Source organism: Dermacentor variabilis, chromosome 2 (genome assembly GCF_050947875.1).
Source record: "Dermacentor variabilis isolate Ectoservices chromosome 2, ASM5094787v1, whole genome shotgun sequence".
In the NCBI taxonomy this organism is placed as follows: Eukaryota; Metazoa; Arthropoda; class Arachnida; order Ixodida; family Ixodidae; genus Dermacentor; species Dermacentor variabilis.
In genome coordinates this window covers 156,618,510-156,636,505 of record NC_134569.1, presented here as the reverse complement: position 1 = coordinate 156,636,505, position 17,996 = coordinate 156,618,510, and the positions used below count along the sequence as shown (strand labels likewise).

The 17,996-nt window shown below is 46.2% G+C and overlaps 1 pseudogene; it reads right to left on the bottom strand.

The window, feature by feature from the left end:
* LOC142570510 (uncharacterized) overlaps positions 1 to 10,523 on the bottom strand; it is a 69,147-nt pseudogene extending 58,624 nt beyond the window's left edge.
* Positions 10,524 to 17,996: the final 7,473 nt, after the last annotated feature.

Sequence of the window (17,996 nt, the reverse complement as noted above, 5' to 3'; positions counted from 1 at the left end):
GCCACCGCACAGGGGTTGCATTGGAGGAGGAGCGAAGAAAGGAATTAAGTTCGAGCCGGCGCTTTGACAACCGGAGACTCGCAGGAAGAGGGGGGAGGGGGGCGGCGTGTACACCCAGCGGCAAACGATGGGGGCAGAAGCGCGCGCAGCAAGCGGACAACACGATAAAGGGAGGAGGGAAGAGATAGACCTTTCCTCCTCTTTCTGCATGGCGGCGACGGTGTTCTATGCAGTCACGTTATCTTGACTCTCTAGCGGCGTCAGCGGCATCCAGCGGTATCAGTCGGTCGCTGCTAGCGCTGGGGGGATGAAAGGGGGGCGGAGCTGGTTACGAGGCCGACGACGACGTGAAACCCAGGAACGGACGCCAAAGAGCTGCGCTCTAAAAAGAAAAGTGCATATTAACTCTCGTTCAATACTTCGGAAAATGTTTCCGCATTTACGCACTTTGAAAACGGCTTAAACCATTGGGGCTTATCTTACTTTCGCCCATTATTGTCGTCTATCTTGCGTGCTGCTCTTTTCGTTAGCACCGAACGTAAAGTAAACACTGTTCACTAACGTCATACACGTTATAAGCGTGACATGACATTATTGACACGAAAGTAGCGAGCACAACGGAGTTTACCCGAAAGCAAAAGTACGCAAAATAGATCACGATTATTGTTGTGGGGAAAAAAAATGCGTCGCACAGCGTGTGAAATGTTTTCTGAGTGCAGTGCAATAGCCCACTTACTTGTTTATTTGGAGTTTGTTATATGCTACTGACCGTCGCTTTCGCGGTAAGGCGTCCCTTTTTTTTTCAGATTGAAAAGCGAAAAGAAAATTGTGTCACGATCTTACGCTGTCTGTAGCGACCGAACCACTGGCCAATATTTATACTTGTACTTGCTATTCCCTTTCTACATGGCGGGAGCGGGCAGTTGATATAGAAACGAAGAATTCCCCGAAGAATATGTGATAGGCGGCGCAAACAGGTAACAGATGAAACTCACTGCGGCAGCACGAAACCAATATAGTCGCAACCGTCCCTCCTGGCGGTGCAGCCGATGCCACTCTCGAAGACGTCGATACGGCGAGCTTGAATTGCCAAGGTGCTCGGCGTGGAGGGCACGGAGTGGCTTAGTTTATTCTTTTTTTCTTAACAATGCTTGCTCTACTTGTTTTGTTTTGCACGTGTTCTTTTGGTTTATTTTTCTGCTTGAATCTTAAGCTGCCATATTTGAAGGAACTTCAATTTCCTGCTCCGTTTTGTGCAGTGCACTCTCAGCTAGTCAACCTGCGTATCAACTTCGAAAAATGCTGGCGCGTCTTTTTAGCGTACCGCCCACACGAAAGAAGTCCCTGCGCCACGCTTTCTTTCTACTTGAGCTTCATGTTTTCACACTGATATGCAGCTCCACTTCCCCGCTTCTTACCCGTGTTGCTCTGCTCTAATAAATCTATGAACCAGCGTTTCTTAACGTATCTATGCATGCTAGTTAATGCCCTTCTCAGCTTCCTGGTGGTCTGACATCTTTTTTATTTATATCGTACAGCACAGTTATCTCTTCCAGCATTGTGATGACCGATTCAATTAAATAGAGTAATATGAAACATAAATGTCCCCGCTAAATCCGCGGTATTTATTGCGTCTAATGAAGGAAGTTTATTATCGCTTGATGGCATCATTCCTGCGTTCATTTTTTTATCTTTCAAGTTTGCAGTTATACTCGGCTTCAGTGACTCAGATTTATCTGAAGAGCTATTATAAGCGTAAAGTTATGGATGAGCTCTCGAACGCGTTTTAGTAGCCAAGGGCTATCTCCTTCTCCTCCTTCGTCCTGTGTCGTGCTTCCCCTAAAGCCTTGACCCCTTTTTTTTACTTTCACTATCCTACACGGCGAGGGGAAGATTGTGCTTGAAGTAATCTGGTAGCTCCTGAATCCGGTTCCATACGCAATTAATTTTGGGCCACAAAGGCACGGCGGCCGTCGCGTGAGCAAGTCTAGTTTCTCAAAACCAGTTTTCCGAGCAGAGCCTGCTGCGATCATGACATAGACATTTGGAAAAATCCGCTAGTGGGGAAAGCGGCAACCAATGGCGGAGCGGCCTTGAGCAGTGGTGTTGTGATCACGTGGCAGGAGCATCGCATAAGCAAATCCCCCACTAGAGTAGACGGTTCTAGCAGATGACATTTGTAGCAGACGACCTTCACTGCGCGGTTCCAATGTCTCGCGCTATCCATGGTCTACTGAAATACGGCAGTGTGTCGTCCAGTGGTGAAAAGGTAGCCCTTTTTGCGATAACAGCCTGAGGTCCTCTAACACTCCTGTCTACTGCAGCGTCGTGTGTGGCTGCAGCCCGGAGTCACAGATTGCTACGGAAGCTGTAAAGGTGCAATGCAGGGCTTCCGGGATCCGCCGTTAAGGTTGTTGCAGAGTTCATTGTGTGCCCATGCAGAGCTCGCCTATTTCTGCTGCGCTTTGTTCTGCCTCATTCCTGCAATTATTATGTGCACGGCGGTCCCTGGGTTTGTAAAGGTCATTTTTTTTCGTATATTGTGGTTCCTGCACAGTGATGATTACAAATCCGGGCTGCTTCCGATAAGGCACATTGGGTACATATGCAGTATTCTTGCCCTTCAGTGCCATTTTGGGTACCGACATGTACAAACAGTGGTTGCTGCAATCGTCACAGAGCATTCTTTTTTCTTGAGTGAAACGTGGGGATCGCTTTTTGGCTGACGCAGCATGACAGGAATCTCGGGGAGCCCATCAGGCAAAGTGCAGGTGCTTTTTTGGGGTTCCTCATCCTCGTATGTTTCCGAATACTTTGATACGAAACGAATATATTTATTTATTTAAAATACCTTACAGGCCCATTTAAGGGCATTGGGTAAGGGGGGACACAAAGTAAGTGTTTCAACAGGAGTAAACAATACAAACATCAATACAGGCCTTCACAAGATAAGTAAAGCAGTACAGGAGTAGAGAATATAAATATCAATACATGCATTCAGAAGATAAGTAAAGCGAAGTTCAATAAATGTTTCTCTAGGCTAAGCTTTAGAGAGTTTAAACACAGTAATATACTCATGCTCACAAAAATATAAAAATACAAGTGTGAGAAACAGGTAGGGAAAGCAGGTCAATAACATCCTTATACAATGTTTCTACAGGAAACTCAGCAATTCTTCGCGAAAAGCGTCACGATCTGTTATGCTCGCAATGTTATCAGGAAGACTGTTCCATACGGTTATGACACGTGGCAGTGCTGATGCGTTAAATGACAGTGTATTACCGAATATGCGCATGAAACTATGGCTATTGTTAAGGCGACGTGACGTGCGCACTGGTACTTCAAGCGGCAACACATGAGGTCGATTACCATGGACGTATCTATGGAAAAGGCAAAGAAGACTTATCGTGCGACGAGTTTCAAGTGGCTGGAGCGAAATATCTGCTTTAATCTTGGTCACGCTGCAAGTTCTGTCGTAGTTACTTGTGATGAAGCGCGATGCCCTGTTCTGAATTTTTTCTAGCATATCAACTAAATAATTTTGATGTGGTGACCAAACTGACGACGCATATTCTAACTGTGGGCGAACAAAAGTCTCATATGCTAATTTACGAACTGCAGCAGGGGATTTACGCAAGTTCCGTCGAAGATAACCCACAGTTTTCGAAGCTTTTGCGCAGATAGCTGTTATGTGTGTACTCCAGGAAAGATGAGTTGTGAGTTCAATGCCAAGGTACTTGTAGGACAATGTCAAAGGTACGGCGGTGTTATTTAGGACGTAGGAAAAGTGAGAGTTTGAATGTTTTCGCGAGAAGGACATAACTTTACATTTGTCTGAGTTCAGGGTCATCTGCCACGTACTGCACCAGAAACTGACAAGGTTAAGGTCGTTCTGCAATACTAAAGGGTCATCAGATGTTTTTATTGTAGGGTATAAAATGCAATCGTCGGCGAAAAGCCTTATCTGCGATGATATGTTTTGTGGAAGGTCATTAATGAAAATTAAGAAAAGAAGAGGACCAAGGACACTGCCTTGCGGTACGCCAGATGTAACATCAGAAGTAAGCGATGAGTGGTTATTAACACGAGTGAACTGTTGCCGCAAGGAGAGAAAGTTTCGGAGCCAAGATAAAGTTAATGAATCCAGCCGGAGCGCGGATATTTTTGAGATGAGGCGACAATGAGCGACACGATCAAATGCTTTGGAAAAATCTAAGAATACACAGTCAGTCTGCTGTTTGTTATTCATGTTGGAATGTAATTCTGTTGTAAATTTATGCAACTGAGTTTCACAAGATAAGCCTTTTCTGAATCCATGGTTAAAATAAAAAAAGTCATTTGATTCTAAATGGCGGTAGATATGCGATAAAATGATATGTTCCAGTAGTTTACAGCAGATGCATGTTAATGAGATGGGACGGTAATTTCGTGGAGAGTACTTGTTATCCCCCTTGAATAGAGGGATAACCTTTGCGATTTTCCAGTCCAGGGGTAGTTCACCAGATGCTAAGGATTTCCTAAAAATATGACACAAAATTTGGCTTGAAATTGTAACGGTATTTTTAAGTATTTTTGAGTTAATATTGTCTATACCGGAAGATGTGGATAATTTCAGATTATTTATTAAAGACGAAATGCCATCTGCTGTAATATCTATTGGTTCCATAAAAGGATATTCATAGTCGGGAACTATGGGAAAAGTAATTTATATGCTTCCCTAACGTAAAGAGCAGACGAGTGTCTCCTTGTCTTCTAAACCGACACGCTGAAGAGACGATGGGGAACACTGCGAAATCTGTGATTTGAAATGTGCTAACTCATAGGCATTATTGACATATCCGAACAGTTTGTATTATTTATCTTTTTGAAAATTCCAATTATTTCACTCGTGTTTTCGCGGTGTTTTAGTTTATAAAGGCAGAAAGTTTTCCACAACATATTCACACGCTAGGCACACTGGTTGATCGCAGCTTCGCCTGGTGGAGTCATCGCAGATGTGACCCTAGCTGTCCCATTGTTTTGTTATCAGGACGACACGCTGCCTCATTCCATCGCTGTCTTCAGTTCGCTGCCCATCACTCCACTTGTGCAGTGTCTACTTGTTTGGGATGCTAAAACGAAGGATTTTCACAACAGAGATAACAGTATTCTTTTGAAGGAAGTTACGGACTTAAGCTGAAGCTAGTTGTCGTCGGGATTTGTCCCCCGCTTCTGTGAAATTCCATTACCTCACCGGGCCTTCATGTCGAGGTCATTGTCCCTGCTCTTTCATGGGACCTGAGGTAGCTGCTTGACAGGGTGTTACCGCTGGCACTAGGCAAATCTGTTTTACCGTGGAATAAAACTAGTCTACTTGTCGTTTTCAACCTGTCAAAACGTGTATTACTTGCCTCCGCTAAACCAAGCTCCCACCAAGTGGTGACCCAGGACATTTGCGTTTTTTTTTAATTTTTGAACACTGCCATGGACGATGCTGCTCCAATTCCTGCTGACAGAGAAGACGCCACGATTATGTCTCCTGTCATCACCGCAGAGTTTCAGCTTCCCAGCTTTTTGCACAAAAATCCTTGAGTTTGGTGTATACAAGTAGAGGCCTGTTTTCAACTCCGGCGCATCACCTCACAGATAGCAAGGTACCTGCACGTCGTCGGCGCGCTACCCTCCGACATCGTCGATGCCATTGACGACTTGCTAGCGGGTGCACCTTCGGCCACCGCATACGACGACCTAAAACGCACGGTCCTCTAGCGCTTCGAGCCATCGCAACAGAGTAGGCTTCAGCAGCTCCTCTCTGAGGAACCGGCGACCAACGACCGTCACAACTGCTGCACAAGTTGCGTCAGCTGCTAGGTGACCCTTTGCTCGTACGCACTTATGTGGCTGCGCGTGTTTTCTTTCTAGCCCACTTTGTCTCCTCAGTTGATTTGCATAGAGCATTCTGCGTGTGCTGGTGATCTCAGGGGAAGCACGCTGTTGTCGTGTAGTGCATGGTTCAACGCCAGCTGGCCTCTAGATATCCAGTAAGCTCATCATCATCATCAGCCTGGTTACGCCCACTGCAGGGCAAAGGCCTCTCCCATACTTCTCCAACAACCCCGGTCATGTACTAATTGTGGCCATGCCATGACTGCAAACTTCTTAATCTCATCCGCCCACCTAACTTTCTGCCGCCCCCTGCTACGCTTCCCTTCCCTTGGGATCCAGTCCGTAACCCTTAATGACCACCGGTTATCTTCCCTGCTCATTACATGTCCTGCCCATGCCCATTTCTTTTTCTTGATTTCAACTAAGATGTCATTAACTCGCGTTTGTTCCCTCACCCAATCTGCTCTTTTCTTATCCCTTAACGTTACACCTGTCATTCTTCTTTCCATAGCTCGTTGCGTCGTCCTCAATTTGACTAGAACCCTTTTCGTAAGCCTCCAGGTTTCTGCCCCGTAGGTGAGTACTGGTAAGACACAGCTATTATATACTTTTCTCTTGAGGGATAATGGCAACCTGCTGTTCATGATCTGAGAATGCCTGCCAAACGCACCCTAGCCCATTCTTATTCTTCTGATTATTTCCGTCTCATGATCCGGATCCGCCGTTACTACCTGCCCTAAGTAGATGTATTCCCTTACGACTTCCAGTGCCTCGCTGCCTATTGCAAATTGCTGTTCTCTTTCGAGACTGTTTAGCATTACTTTAGTTTTCTGCAGATTAAATTTTAGACCCACTCTTCTGCTTTGCCTCTCCAGGTCAGTGAGCATGCATTGCAATTGGTCCCCTGAGTTACTAAGCAAGGCAAAATCATCAGCGAATCGCAAGTTACAAAGTATTCTCCATTAACTTTTATCCCCAAATTCTTCCCAATCCAGGTGTCTGAATACCTCCTGTAAACACGTTGTGAATAGCATTGGAGATATCGTATCTCCCTGCCAGACGCCTTTCTTTATTGGGATTTTGTTGCTTGCTTTATGTAGGACTACCGTGGCTGTGGAGCCGCTATAGATATCTTTCAGTATATTTACATACGGCTCATCTAAACCCTGATTCCGTGATGCCTCTATGACTGCTGAGGTTCAGACAGAATCAAACGATTTCTCGTAATCAATGAAAGCTACATATAGGCGTTGGTTATATTGCGCACATTTCTCTATCACCTGATTGATAGTGTGAATATGATCTATTGTTGAGTAGCCTTTACGGAATCCTGCCTGGTCCTTTGCTTGACAGAAGTCTAAGGTGTTCCTGATTCTATTTGCGATTACCTTAGTAAATACTTTGTAGGCAACGGACAGTAAGCTGATCGGTCTATAGTTTTTCAAGTCGTTGGCGTCCCCTTTCTTATGGATTAGGATTATGTTAGCGCTCTTCCAAGATTCCGGTACGCTCGAGGTCATGAGGCATTGCGTATACAGGGTGGCCAATTTCTCTAGAACAGTCTGTCCACCATCCTTCAACAAATCTGTTACCTGATCCTCCCCAGCTGCCTTCCCCCTTTGCATATCTCCCAAGGCTTTCTTTACTTCTTCCGGCGTTACCTTTTGGATTTCGAATTCCTCTGGACTAATTTCTCTTCCATTATCGTCGAGGGTGCCACTCGTACTGTATAAATCTCTGTAGAAATCCTCAGCCACTTGAACTATCTCATCCATATTAGTAATGATATTGCCGGCTTTGTCTCTTAACGCTTACATCTGATTCTTTCCAATTCCTAGTTTCTTCTTCACTGTTTTTAGGCTTCCTCCGTTCCTGAGAGCATGTTCAATTCTATCCATATTATACTTCCTTATGTCAGCTGTCTTACGCTTGTTGATTAACTTCGAAAGTTCGCCCAGTTCTATTCTAGCTGTAGGGTTAGATGCTTTCATACATTGGCGTTTCTTGATCAGATCTTTCGTCTCCTGCGATAGTTTGCTGGTATCCTGCCTAACGGAGTTACCGCTGGCTTCCATTGCGCACTCCTTAATGATGCCCACAAGATTGTCGTTCATTGCTTCAACACTAAAGTCCTCTTCCGGAATTAAAGCCGAATACCTGTTCTGTAGCTTGATCTGGAATTCCTCTATTTTCCCTCTTACCGCCAACTCATTAATCGGCTTCTTATGTACCAGTTTCTCCGTTCCCTCCTCAGGTCTAGGCTAATTCGAGTTCTTACCATCCTGTGGTCACTGCAGCACACCTTGCCGAGCCCGTCCACATCTTGTATGATGCCAGGGTTAGCGCAGATTATGAAGTCTATTTCATTTCTAGTCTCGCCATTCGGGCTCCTCCAGGTCCACTTTCGGCTGTCCCGCTTGCGGAAGAACGTATTCATTATCCTCATATTATTCTGTTCCGCAAACTCTACTAATAACTCTTCCCTGCTATTCCTAGTGCCTATGCCATATTCCCCCACTGCCTTGTCTCCAGCCTGCTTCTTGCCTACCTTGGCATTAAAGTCGCCCATTAGTATAGTGTATTTAGTTTTCACTCTACCCATCGCCGATTCCACGTCTTCACAGAAGCTTTCGACTTAATGGTCATCGTGACTGGATGTAGGGGCATAGACCTGTACAATCTTCATTTTGTACCTCTTATTAAGTTTCACAACAAGACCTGCCACCCTCTCGTTAATGCTATAGAATTCCTGTATGTTACCAGCTATATTCTTGTTAATCAGGAATCCGACTCCTAGTTCTCAGTTCTCTTCTCTCCGCTAAGCCCCGGTAGCACAGGACGTGCCCGCTTTTTAGCACTGTATAGGCTTCTTTCGGCCTCCTAACTTCACTGAGCCCTATTATATCCCATTTACTACCCTCTAATTCCTCCAATAGCACTGCTAGACTCGCCTCACTAGATAACGTTCTAGCGTTAAACGTTGCCAGGTTCATATTCCAATGGCGACCTGTCCGGAACCTCCTATATGAACACAGTAAGCTCACACTAGCATTATTAAAGTGTGTCACAGCATTATGAAAAGCAGACAGTATTGCAGGCAAGCTTACGTACCTCTCCTTAGGAGCCCACTGCCATAGGAAACAATTGAAACCCTAATTTGCATATTATGTTTTCGCATGCAGAGGTTGCTGTACGCAGCTTTCACTCTGTTAAGCAAGTCCTTTCGAAGTCCTCCTTTGTGCCCGTACTTCCCTTGGCCGAGTGCTTGTTTATGCCCTTGTGTACCTGCACCAGCTTCTCGGTCCATGCGGGCCCAGCCCATGTCTTCAATGCTTGTCATCAGAGCTACCTGAGAGAGACTGGCTAGGGTAGCTTATTTCATTTCGGGAAGGTTTCCCACGTTTGCTCTTATAGCGATACAATAATAGTTTTGCAAGCTGTCAATAAGAGATCCAGTCAGATTCTCTTTACGACCAGGTCAAAGCACTATTTTTTTAGTTTCCTCAGGTGGCAGTCGACACGCTTCTGGGCATGCCCAATGCATCCAAGTTTCTGCACACTGTTTTTTTCGTACGTGACCTTTACAGTAAGATATCCCTTAGAATCACCATAGCCGTAGTATTAGCGGCACTTCAAGCCTTTTCTTACTTTAGATCTCTCAAGTATTCTATTCAAAGCCACACAAACCGTCTTTGTACTGCATGCACTTCATTCGTGCTTTGCTTGGCAAGAAGTCTGATTTGCTTTCCGCTCCTGGTAAGAAGCACTTTTTGGGGACAGATTGCTTTTGGTCTTGCAAAACTTGCATTTGCTAGAAAGGGCCTCGAAATCAACAACGTTTCCTGTGTGAACAAAAATCCCAGCCGCACAACAGTCCAGATATGAGTTTCCACGCTTCTGCCATCTTGAATTCCCTGAAACATCAGATTCATCACTCCTCGTGACACGCTGAATATCTGCCACAGCATCGACTTCGATGCCACTTTTCGAGCCGCTGTGGAAACCCGAGACGATATTACATTGAAGACTGAGTAACCTGGAGGGGGGTGGGCTTGTTTACCACTTTACAAGATGTTGCTGCACCTGCATACGGTATCCCTAACTTACACCCAAATCATACATCCGTGAAAACAATACGTCTTTACGGCAAGGGAAACTACAATGGAATAACAGAAGATCTTCACACCTTCTTTTTTCGAGTACGAAAGCATGTTTCACACCCGCACTATTTTTGAAATCTCGCCATTATTCAAAAACCAATTAAATCTGCTCACTAACACGTTTATCCCAAGGCAAACATTTTATACTAGTCACAATAAGCCGTGGTTTGCTTCGCATCTAAAACGACTAGAAAACAAAAACAAATGGGTGTTCCATTCAGCCAACGCCGCGGCACCACAGATCGGTTGGGAAAAATACATCGATGCTTAAAAACCACACTTGGGACACAGAAGCCCATAGATGGATGGATACAACTTAATTGTACATGCGGCAAGGTTTAATGCAACCCGGGCTCAGGTCTCCCACGGGGGAACGTCATGGCCCTGCCTCAACGCCGCCTCACAGGCTTGCTGGACTGCGCACGTCTGGATTCCGAGGTCTGAGCTGCGCAGAGTGGCGGCCCACCTCGACAACGGGGTCTCTGGAGTAATTGCCATCCTTCCTATAACTACATTGCACTCCCACAGCATGTGTTTGTGTGTTGCTGGTCCTTCCTGGCACAATTTGCACGTGTCGTCCTGATGATTATCTGGGAAGATACGTTTGAGACAGAATGGATTAGGGAAGGTCTGCGACGGCCTGCCTCCTGTTCAGTTTGGGAATCGGCGGTGGGTATATCCTTCTGGCGTTTAGATATGCACTGGCTATGTCATCGCATCTAGTGAGCCTGTCCCGTTCTGCGCGAGGAGTGTTCGCTATCGTACGAGAGGCGTTGCCCTGTTCGGCGCGGCGGGTCATGTTTCGCGCCGTCTGGTGCGCCGTCCGGTGCGCCGTCTCGCTTAGGTTCAGGAGCACGTCGCCTTCCATGGTGACGTGCGCGGGGAACCATATGGTCCTCGAGCTCGCGGTTTTGGATTTACCCGCTTGGGCCAGAATAGACAAGGCCTCCTTGGAAATTCTACATTTGGCGTAATTGTTTACTGCCGTTTGCGAGTCGCTTAGCACGATTTCGCATTCCTGTTCTGTGACGGCCAGCGCGTTTGCTACTTCCTCCGCTATTTCTGAGTGTTTGGTGTATACACTGCATGCGATTCTGATTTTGGAGTTTTGTGTCTAAGACTACGGCGGTGTATTTTTGGTCGTAGAGATATTCGGCTGCGTGAACAAAGTTCGCGTTTCTCCCCGTGCCGAATGAACGGAGCAGAGCCTCGGCTCTTGCCTTTCTTCTGCCTCGGTTGTAATCAAAACCCAATCACTCATTTTATCACAATGACTTGCGAAAACTACTAATCAGTAACCCCAGCCAATTCTGGCAATTGTTAAACACCCGACCACTCATGATATTGCACTCGCACGAACTAGACAGGGATGATGAGTGCGAGGAAACATTTGACAACGCATTCGCGTCTGTCTTGACTAAACAACTTGATGAACCTTTAGAGTTAGCATCAGTTACCATAGAAGCATTTATGCCAGCTATCACCTTTTTCGAGGAAGGAATCTATAATTGCTAACATAAAACTTCCATCATCAGCCGGGGCGGACTCGACTAATTCAAAACTTCTGAAAGATGTTACATCAATTTGGGGCGCGTATTTATCTTTGATCTTGTCACAGTCACTCTCCTCACTACCATTTCAGATGACTGGAAAATGTGGAAGGTATCCGTGACCACCGTCATTACCAAAACTATTTTCACTACTTGTTTTATTGTAAATGGGTTCCCATATCTTATGTTGTGGCCCTCCTCTCCCTCCCCTCTTAAAAAAAGGGCATTTAAGGAATAAAACTGAACTGACACAACATAGTTCGTCTGCATCCACAAATAGGGTCAGGTGAAGGTCTGGTGATGTTGACGGCAGTCGTTGTTAATAGGTATAGGCGAAACAATAGATTCTGCCTTTCGAATTGAACAAAATAATGACATGATTTAAGACACAAATTCGGCTAATCTAAGTGATTTTTGAAAATGTAACGAAAGCTTGAGTTCTTGTTTATATTCGAAGTCTTTTTGACCCTGTCAGAAAACTCTGGATGGCATTGCCAACCTTTGTGTCGCTGTGCACAAGGGTCGAAGCCGCAAAACATAGTACGTTTTGAACATTTAAGCCTAATCTAAGAAGGTGGAACGGTTCTTCAAATGTTCTTTTTCGCAACTGAAAATATCTATGACAATCAAACAGAAAATCATCTATTGTTTTGTGTTCCCCACAAGAGGGAACGTTCGCCATGGGAGCGAGACCAGCTATCTGTAGGTAAAATTTTAGAAAGAGAATTCTCAAGATTTCGAGTGGTCGCGATGGACAGAGTTTACTAATACAATATTGCGACAGCTGCTGAAAATCTGAGAAGTTTGTTAAATAGGGGGCGCGAAATTCACGTACCGTCATTTGCTTCCGAAACCTAACCCCTATGATGAAAGCTGGCGCTGGTAGGATTTCAGTGGCTGGGCCAATCAGGGACGCTTTCAGCAACGAATCTGCTATATCGTTTAAAAATAGGCCCTTACGTTCTGATACCCAAACCTAAGTAATCAAAGCAAAATGAAGCTGCACTAACGATGTGAAAGCTAGCAATCCTGGGAGTTATGAGAAGTATACGTCTGATGACTCCTTCCTCGCTATAGCGAGGGAGGAGCAGATACATAATCCCTCACGATTGCTATGGAACGTGTTGATGCGTTAATTTTTATGGAGAGCTAGAATTACAGCTAAAAATTTGGCTAGAAATATCGGTGCAAAGCCTAGGGGGCGAGGAGAAAACGACCAGTCAAGCATATGAATAATAGTAAAGAATAGCGAAGGGCAAGCTCCTTCATCTCGTTCTCCCTCTTCTGTCTCCCGCTTCCCTGAAACCCGTGCCCCATTTCTTGAATCTCAATGGAGCTATTCCGCTTTTGCGCCGCTGACCATTGTCCGAGGACGCGGCTAGTTGCTTATTGGTCCGGGTGCATGTAGGCGTCGAGCAAGTAAAGATATAAGCCTCGTCATGATTAAATACCTCAAACGTCATCCGCATATTTCTGGGCAAATTACGCGGCGCACTTGGCACGCCGGAAATAATTCCTTCGGTAGGCAAGACATGCCGTGTGAATTCCACATTGGGTTTTAGAATCAAGCATCCGTAAACATAATCCTTCAGCCCGCAGGGGCGTCTGCGTCAGCAGGCGTTTGGTGTGTTGCGACACCACGTACCCGAGCACACGAGGGTTGGACCCTCCCGCGTGTAGCCGTGCGCGGCTTAGCCGTGTCTGGGGAAAAGGGGATCCTGGGGGTTGAGCCGATGCTGGGTGTCTGGACCTTTAAGGCCCCCCGGCGGAGGCAACACACCTCTTCGGCCTCGGCTTCACATAGACGGCACCTCCAGGCTGACCCACCTGGAGGACATCGGCAGTCGCCTTTTCCTGTCTCTCCCTCCTCGAATCTTCGTCTTTATCTCTCACTTTTTGACCTTTCCTGTCTCCTTCTCTCTTCTTTTTACTTCCTTTCTCCTGGCGGCACGGGTTAACCCTGTGTGGCTATCCAACCTTGGGTACACCATATTCGGTTATAGTGACGGCGTACGACTGGCGTCGTGCAGACTTGTACGCAAGCTCTGCCGCGTCCCCTCGTTGGGCTCCGTGGTGGGCGGTCGGCGCTGTTGCCGAAAGCATACATTTTTTCATGGAAACTTCTTTCCCCTCCCTTACTGATCGCCCTCAGAAACGAGGGCGCACCGAAGATGTCTTCAAGTTTTTTGGACGCCAAACCCAGAACTTTCCCCGCTTCCATGTTATTCATTCCGAAAAGCCAAACAAAGCAGTGCGATACATCTCACCATTCCTTGTTTCAAAGTCCCTAACTGATATTTTTGGTCCAGGTTACAAAGTGTCGAGGATGGCAAGCGGCGACCTCCTCTTGGAGCTCCGCGATGTAAAACAGTATGAGAAACTACCGCAACTAGTATCATTTGGAGAGACCCCCATAACAGTAACCCCGCACCGTACAATGAACACCACCCGTGGTGTTGTGTCAGATGATGATTTGCTTGAGCTCACTGAGGCTGAACTCTTGGAGGGCTTCAGTGATCAAAATGTCATAAATGTCAAAAGAATCAAGATAAGGCGCGAGGGTAAAGAAATTGCGACCAAGCACCTAATCCTCACCTTCAATTCAAGTGTCCTGCCCGAATCAATCGAGGCCGGGTACATCAAGCTCCGTGTAAGACCGTATGTACCAAATCCCTTGAGATGTTTCAAATGCCAACGTTTTGGCCACAGCTCGCAGAGCTGCCGAGGCCGCCAAACATGTGCGAAATGCAGTGCCCTTGAACATGCAACAGAAGAATGTAATAACTCTCTACACTGTGTAAACTGTGATGGGGATCACGCCGCGTACTCACGGTCGTGCCCCTCCTGGAAGAAGGAAAAAGAAATTGTAACCATAAAAGTAAAAGAGAATATATCGTTCAAAGAGGCACGAAGGCGGGTAGCATACCTGCCAAAGAAAAGCTTTGCCGAAGTGGCGCGTCAGGGGGCAGCGTCACAACGGCCTCCGGCGGCTGTCCGACCCACAAGCAGTGAGTCGGCAGTCACGCCATCTGCCCCCGCGACGGTTGCAGCTAGCGCTGCTCCGTCAACCGAGGAGAAGGAACCATCGACCCCGAAGGTGGGCGCAGCCGAGGCTGCCTCAACTTCCCAGGTCCCTTCCTGCGCTGGCAACAGCCGGCGCAGCCAAATCTCTCGGGGAGCCCCATCGACCTCCGGGCTGGTGGGCGCAGGGGTCTTGCCCTCCAAGGCGGGACCCTCTCTAGTAACTTCTCGCTCGCAAGAGCATGTGTCCGGCGCCTCACAAGAGGCAATGGACACTACACCTATTCCCAAGGCGCACCAAGCGCCTAAGGAGCGGCGAGGCTCACTCGAACGCTCCAGAAAGGGCAGAACCCCTGTTACAGGGCCTCGAAAGAGCTCTGTAACCTAAGGCATCACCTGTTTCCATACACACAGCACTTATTAACCTTCAATATGGATACACAAATTATTCAATGGAACGTTAGAGGTCTTCTTAGGAACCTTGATGACGTACAAGAACTCATACACAAACACAATCCAAAAGTGCTGTGTCTACAGGAAACACACCTAAAAACACAACACACCAACTTTCTCCGACAGTATGTTACTTTTCGCAAAGATCGTGATGATGCAATCGCATCATCGGGAGGTGTTGCAATTGTAATCCAAAAGAGCATAGCATGTCAACATTTACAGCTACGAACGGCCCTTGAAGCAGTGGCGGTTCGAATAGTTTTGCTAAACAAACTTATCACTATTTGCTCGATTTATATACCCCCACACTACAAACTAAGCAAACATGAATTTCAGTCCTTCATAGATGAATTGCCAGAACCTTATGTTGTTCTTGGCGATTTCAATGCACACAGCACCTTGTGGGGAGACTCTCGTATCGATGCGCGAGGTCGCCTCGTTGAACAGTTCCTTTTCTCTTCTGGAGCGTGCCTTCTAAATAAGAAAGAACCCACATATTACTCTCTTGCGAACAGAACCTTTTCGTCAATAGATCTTAGTATAGTTTCCGCCTCTTTACTGCTCGAACTCGAATGGGAAATTACGAGAAACCCTTACGGGAGCGATCACTTCCCTGTATTGCTAAGAACATCTAAAGAAAATGAACTTCCTCCACGAGCTCCTAGGTGGAAGATAGATACAGCCGACTGGGAGAAATATCGAACTCTCACTAACATCTCATGGGCCGATATGTCTTCTTTAGAAATTGATGCGGCTGCGCAATATCTTACATCACTCATAATAGATGCCGCATCAAAATGCATATCCGAAGTGAGTGGTCTGGCATGCAAACGACGTGTGCCGTGGTGGAACAGCGAATGTAGGATCGCCCGTAAGAATCAGAACAAGGCGTGGGGGTTGCTACGCGCTTCTCCCACAGCGGAAAATCTTATGAACTTTAAAAAAGTAAAGTCCCAAGGAAGGCGAACCCGCCGACAGGCCAGAAGAGAAAGCTGGCACAAGTTTTTATCAAGTATTAACTCGTTCAGGGATGAGGTCAAAGCCTGGGACAGAGTAAATAGGATTAGAGGGCGGCAAACACATGCACTCCCCCTGGTAAACACACAGGGACATACACTGCAAGACCAGGCAGACTCACTTGGGGAATATTTTGAGAGCGTGTCAAGTCCAACAAATTATACACAATCCTTTCTCAAATACAAAGAAACAGAAGAACGTAAGACATTAACAAGAAAAGGTCGAGAGAATGAGCCTTACAACCGTCCCTTTAGCATTGCCGAGCTAAGAGCTGCCTTGATCACATGCAAGAGCTCTGCTCCAGGACCTGACAGAATTATGTACGACATAATTAAGAACGTACACACTGATACACAATTGACTTTACTTGCACTTTTTAACACTATTTGGGCTGCTGGGTATCTTCCACTTGCATGGAGAGAAGCGATTGTGATTCCCATTCTGAAGCAAGGTAAAGATCCTTCGTTGGCGTCAAGTTACCGCCCGATAACCCTCACAAGTTGCATTTGTAAGCTGTTTGAGAAAATGGTTAATCGGCGGCTCATACATTTCCTGGAATTAAACCAAATGCTTGATCCCTTTCAGTGTGGCTTCAGGGAAGGGCGGTCCACAATTGATCACCTTGTGCGCATTGAGGGAAACATTCGCGACGCCTTTCTACATAAGCAATATTTCCTATCCGTGTTCCTAGATATGGAGAAGGCGTACGACACAGCGTGGCGCTATGGAATCTTGAGAGACTTGTCGGGAATGGGCATCCGTGGCAATATGCTCGCCCTAATAGAAAGCTATTTGTCCAATCGTACCTTCCGAGTAAAAGTCGGTAATGCACTGTCACGTCCTTTTACGCAGGAAACTGGTGTACCCCAGGGAGGTGTGCTAAGCTGCACTCTTTTTATTGTTAAGATGAACACACTACGTGCTTCACTGCCACCGGCCATTTTTTATTCCGTATACGTCGACGATATACAAATAGGCTTTAAATCCTGCAACCTCGCAGTATGCGAGAGACAGGTACAGCAGGGCCTGAACAAGGTTTCCAAGTGGGCTGACGAAAACGGATTTAAGATCAACCCCCACAAAAGCACTTGTGTTCTTTTTACTAGAAAGAGAGGCCTGGTTCCAGATCCGTGTGTTCAACTGTGTGGACATCAAATACCCATAAACAAAGAACACAAATTTTTAGGTATTATACTAGACTCCAAGCTTACTTTTATACAGCACATTAAATATCTTAAAGAAAAATGTCTAAGGACAATGAACCTACTTAAAATTCTATCCCACTCAACATGGGGTAGCGACAGGAAGTGTCTGATGAATGTTTATAAGAGCCTAATTGGATCACGATTGGACTATGGTGCCGTCGTATATAACTCTGCCGCTCCGAGCGCACTAAAGATCCTAGATCCTATCCACCATCTAGGTATCCGCTTAGCCACTGGTGCTTTCAGAACAAGCCCGATTGAAAGCTTATACGCGGAATCAAATGAATGGTCGCTCCATCTTCAGAGAAGTTACATAAGCCTTACATATTTCCTAAAAATACACTCCAATCATCAACATTCATGTTTTAACACTGTTAACGATATGACCTGCACTACACTATTCCATAATCGTCCTTCTGTAAGAAAGCCTTTCTCGCTTCGAGTGAGGGAGCTTACTGATGAGATACATGTCCCACTCCTCGAGCTTCGCCTAATGCATCCAACCAAGTTGTTACCGCCTTGGGAGTGGCAGGTCATAGAATGTGACATATCCTTTTTAGAAATAACAAAACACGCACCAGAGATCGAAATCAGAATGCATTTCCTAGAACTACAGTACAAGCACTCCTGCGCAGATTTCTACACAGACGCTTCGAAGTCAAATGCCGGGGTATCCTATGCAGCAGTCGGCCCATCCTTTTCGGAATCCGATGTACTGCATCCCG